We start from the raw sequence: 6115 nt of genomic DNA on the forward strand, positions 1-6115 counted from the left end.
ATTTCTGTAACAGTCAGGTGTTACCCAGGGGAACTCGAAAAGGCCTCCAGAACGGAGCAAAACAAAGCCAGCAGACAGAAGCACGAACCAACCTTCCCTCACGAAACTTACAATTTTTCTTTGAATGCAGGCACATTTGACGTAACGATAGCATTCGCAGCTATGTGTACACAAAACAAATTTGCTATCAATCAGGGCATCAGACACCGAATATATCTCCAGCTAAGACATATACTACTCTTATTTGCTACTTGCTCTCTGCATGAGGTTAATCCTTGCCTCCACATTTGCATGAGGCTAATCCCTGGCTCACCACTTGCATGAGGCTAATCCTTGCCTCCATACTTGCATAAGGCTAATCCTTGGCTCCATATTTACATGAGGATGATCCCTGCCTCCCCACTTGCATGAGGCTAATCCCTACCTCCACATCTGCATGAGGCTAATCATTGTCTCCCTATTTGCATGAGGCTAATCCTTTCCTCCATACTTGCATGAGGCTAATCTTTGCCTCCCTATTTGCATGAGGCTAATCCTTGACTCCATACTTGCATGAGGCTACTCCTTGCCTCCACATTTACATGAGGCTAATCCTTGCCTCCCTATTTGCATGATGCTAATCACTGCCTCCATATCTGCATGAGGCTAATCCTTGCCTCCACATCTGCATGAGGCTAATCCCTGCCTTCGTATCTGCATGAGGTTAATCCCTGCCTCCACATTTGCATGAGACTAATCATTGTCCCTCATTACATAAATATTGCTCTTTTCTAGTACTATCTATTTGCTTTTCTATCGAGCTAAGCTCTGCCCTTCATTTCGCAAAACTAAGCATTGTCTTGTTAACATCATATTATTGCATCTCATGGGCTAAAATATCGTCGATTTATCCAAGGGCATCATACTCTAAAAGGGATAATCCTCATAGCCGGAAAACACTATGCGATGGCCTGAGGATCCCTTAAATTTGCATATCATTATACAAAAGCATCATGGTTTGGAGGCACCATCTGCATGGCCCAAGAACAAAATTTCATGGCCTGCAAATCCCTCACTAAACAATTCATGGCCCATGACATCATGATCTAAGGACATCATCTTTAACCATCCAAAGACAACCTTCATGGTCCAAAGGGAATCTGCTTCATGTTTAAATTTTTGCGCAAATACATGTCAGTAGAATCTCTTCATCTGCAGGTGACCAGCAAGAAACCACTATCCTAGCAAGAGTGAACCCACTCCATTTCTTTCAAACTATCTCATGCGAATGCGCTTACCACAGCCGCTCTTGCATCCCGTGTCCGTTCTTGTAATAACTTCATCGGTATATTCCACCAATGAATCCAAAACTACACATGGCCTAATTCTTGTAAAACCACGGATATATAGGCAACTCAAGACTAGAGTCTAGCCTCTATCTTTCAAAACATCCCGTCCGGTCAAAATTGACCATCATTTCTTTACCTGAAAGCTCTTTCATCTTTCCCGGGTAAAGAGAGGCAACTGTCGATACCCAATATTTCCTCATATATTTTTTAATACATATATATACTTTCAGAATTATACATATGCAGTTATAAGCATGCATAAATATTTTTATAATTTTAAAAGCTCCAAATTGATTTATTTCTTCTCTTTTTATTTATAAAATTTCCAATAATTATCTTTTAAATTAATTTTGTGGTGATTTAGTTATCTAAATTTATTATTTAAACCAAAATAGTGTTTAAACATTTTTAGTGCATTTTTTATAATTACATTTATATTTTTAGGGTAAATTGCATATCTTTGCGTAATAGCCCTACTAATGCAGTATTACATTATTGATGCATAAAATAATCTTTTGTATTTTTAAAATATTAAAAAAATATTTTAAATCATTTTAGTACACGAAAATATATATTTTTGGAAATAATTTATTATTTTTATAAATTATATGTCTATTAAAAGTGGCTATTTAAAATCTAGCCTGTTTTATTTCAATTTCAGCCCTAATTTAACCCAATACCAGCCCAATCTCCAATTAAATTACCCAGCCCAAACCCTGAAGACCCGATCCGGCCCCAATACCCTTTAATCTCGGCTGTTGATCATAAAGATCAACGGCCACAAACGATCATTCCTAAAATAAACCCAAAAGAACCCTCAAACCCTATCATTTTACGCTACCCGTCGCCCTAAAACCCCTCTCTGTTCTCAAATGGTCTCAAATCTAACCCTAATCAAACCTCACTGACACTTATCTATGGCTATCTTCAATGATCTCTCACCCCCCAAGCCACCAATGGCCTCCCTCACGTTAGTCTTGCCATCTCCAGGGTCCTCAAGGGACCAGGTCTAGTTGGCTTGCATCTATGGTCACTTTCTCGCATGTTTCAGGCCATTCCAATGTGATTCCGAGTAAGATCGTTCTATATTGACTATGATTTATGGGTTTCCTAGTATGTTTCTTCTCCTTTGTGCCGTTCTCTTCGAAAACCTAATTTCTTTTTCTAAACCTCTTAGATCTGTACAGATCTGAGATGATTTGGGCTTGTTTCATGTGAGTTTTACAACAACCTTGAGGTTCATTACAGGAATCGTATGATTTTCAAGTGATTTTCATCTTTTTTCTAAACTATCATTTCCGGAATTTCTTTTACAAAATGTTTGATAACTTTTTGTGTTTAATCTTACGTTTCTCATATGTTTTGACTAATTTTATAAGTCTGCGACAACCTTAGCTCGCTTGTACTGAAAGCCCTAATTTTTGGTTCTCCGTTTGATTTCTAAGTACGGGTACATCTGATTGTGTTCTTGCTTTGGGTTCTTGTGATTTCGTGATTTTCTTGTCCTAATATGCTTCTACTAAATTTCTTAGTTCAACCCTGTGTTCATCCTGACTATTCATGTCGAGACCTGAATCAGTGTCGTTTAACTTTTGTTGTGTCAAAGTTGTGTGTCGATTCCTGACTATTCATGTCTTGCCTTATTTTATATGCTAAACTTGCTGGCTCTTTCAAGACTTTCTCTTTGATTGAACCTTTGATTATTCTTAATTCCTTATTTTCTGGTTTGATTTGAACACTTTCCCTTAAACTTTCGATTCTTACCTCTCTACTCGATTTGATTGAATTATTTGCTTTAATTAATTTTCCCTTGCCTTGTTTGTATTTTGCTGATTCTTACTGATTTTTTCCTTAACTGAAACTTCTGTTCATTTACCCCTAATTACCTACTCTATACCCAAACCTTACTTGATTCTTTTCTTTAAATACCTAACATGTTTTACCGTTGATTTTATTGTCCTTGATTAAGGGAAGGACTTGCTGATTTTAATGTGACTTCCCTGATTTGCAATTTAATTGATATCTTACCTTATTTATTAAGCTTTGATTACTATATAAACTCCCTCTTATTTTTAGTTCTGAACAACGACATAGTTCAAAAAACTACTCTTTACACTCTAAAGTTCTCTTTCTCTTCTGCTACTTGTGATACTCACTGATCCAGTCAAATGAAAGCCAAGGCTAGATATTGGAACTTTATTTGCTTTATATTTTGCACCCTTTTCTTCAACTGGTATGTCTTTAGTTAAGTTTTGAAATCCAAACCCTATGTGTTTCATTCCTGCACTAGTTCATCAGTTATGAATTTAACTTGTATTCCTGTTTACTTTTTTGCTCAGCATGTCTAAATTTTGTTCAGGTCAATGCATGCTTTATATTCTGCACTCTTTCCTGCTTACTTCTTCACCTAGCATGTCCAAACTGTATGTTCAATCCTGTTCAAGACATACCAACTATTATCTATGTCTTAACTACTGAGTCTCTAAGATCCTAAGTGTTGTATGTAGTTTGTTGACTATATGTTTCCTACATACCCTATCCATGTACCCCAATATGACTCTTATGTGCCCTAATCCTTTTATCCCCATGTGAAATCTGTTTGTTAAGTGTTCTCTTCTGAATCTGGATGTCTCTTATGGCCAATTGATTGTCTGTTGTTTTGGTACTCTCCTCAAACTGTTTCAGTACTAATGATTTTCAAAAGTTCTTTTCAGTCTTAATACCTTTCTATTAAACTCCTTTAACTGTAATGCACTCTCACTTTACTCTTAGAATACTAAGTTCTGCCTCTCTGACATGTGTATTGCCTTGAGATCCTTGAGATCTCTCTGAACTCCGGCATGTCAGAGCTGACCTTTCCATACTGCACCTAAGTCAGTTATTATTTGAGAAAAGGTCTAGGTGTGAGCACTTCCGCGGATCCTTGATATCCTTAGGGAACTCTGACACACCAAGACACGAAATTATCTATGAAACTTTGGCATTTGAGGCTATTTGAAGCTTGGGAAGTCATTTGGGCCTACTGCACGCTCCCTATAGACTAACTCCTATTTATTTATGTATTTTTATTCATTGGTCTATAATAATTATTGTAAACAACATTGGGGTGATTTGTGAAAAAGGGTGGGTTGCCATATATATGTTGGGTAACTTGGGTAGATACCATGCCTATAGGGCCGTGTTAATTCAAATGTGTTTACTATGTTTGCTTTACTTCCACAATATTAGAAATCATACCTATAGGATCTAAATGTCTTTAATAATAGAGATCATGCCTACACGGTTAAAATCAGCTTTATAATTAGATATTATGCCTGTAGATCGATTGAAGTTCAGCTTTCGTTATAGCATGTGTTCACATTCGTCTCCTTATAAATCATGCCTATAAGTTCAGAAATCAGCTCTAATAGAGATCATGCCTATAGAACCCAAAACCAATTTAGTTAAATAAATCAGTTTAATTCATGTTTGTTCATTTTGAATTGGTTAATTAATCTGTCCGTTTCTTAATAAGTTTCAAATACTGCCTTAAGTTAATACCGCTAGAAAGCATGTCTATAGGATCTCAAGTTGTCGTTTAAAAAATCATTTTTGCCATTTTACTGCATTCATAATCAATATAGATATCATGCTCATAGGATATCACTATTACGCTTAGGCAAGCCTAGAGGGCGATTAAAGTCCTGCAACTATAAAACTGCGCATTAAAATTGCTCGTATTCACAGGTCTAAAATCAGTAGGTCTTTGATACTTCAGTCCTAATTCAATGATGTATACGTTCTGCTCACTTAGATATCATGTTCTAGGATTTTCTTAAATAGTTGACTGTTGTTTGAAGACGTGCACTTACTTGTTATATTTGTAGAGGTGAATGTGAGCCTGTAATTTGTTATCTTTAACTGCAGTCCTAATTGTTTTTGATTGACGCTTAAACTTTTATCCTTTAAAACCTTAGGAAGTTCTAGAACTACCTAAAATAGAGGTCATAAATACCTTCAGGGCCACAAGGAAGGGACGGGTAGAGCACGCATAGGACATTTATCAAGGCTATTAGAACGCTTTAGGTTATGATCAAGGGGAGGGAATTGAGTAGTAAGGATATGATGACTACGCGCTAATGTCACATGTAGCCTCTCTTTAAACTTTACTTTTCTTTATATATGCAACTTGTTCAAATCTTTTCCTTTGTCTCATACAATGTCCAAAACATGCCTTTATTTGCAAGTATGTGTTAAAATTATTTATTTGCTAAAATGACTAATTCACATAGTATAAGTTCGGCTGAGACCCACCATTATGGACCAAGAGGGGTGCTTAACACCTTCTCCCTAAGGTTATTTCGAGCCCTTACCCTAAATCTCTAGTAATGCAAACTAGTCTAAGAGTTAATCGCTCTAGGTGTCCTAATGCACCATAATCCGTTAGGTGGCGACTCTTTAATACCTAATTCCCAAAAAGGAAACGAGTTATTACCCCCATGAATGTCGGAATCCGGACTTCTCTCTCCGCGAACGAAAAAAGGGGACACAACAGGGATTCCATCAATAGGGAAAATCACAACCTTAGATCCTTCTCATATTTGTTTACAACTCAGTCATAGTTACCTTTTAGTTTACTTAATTTTATTCAGTTATAGTTAGTAGAATTATCACCAAGTGTTATTCAAAATATCTGGAAAGTTGATTACGGAGAATTCAGTGAGTCTGACAAAAGTAATTGATAGGTTAATTCCTTGTGGGATTCGACTCTAGGCTAAATACTTGGATTATATTTTCAATGACCGCTT

Source organism: Nicotiana tabacum, chromosome 6, assembly GCF_000715075.1.
Source record: "Nicotiana tabacum cultivar K326 chromosome 6, ASM71507v2, whole genome shotgun sequence".
NCBI lineage: Eukaryota > Viridiplantae > Streptophyta > Magnoliopsida > Solanales > Solanaceae > Nicotiana > Nicotiana tabacum.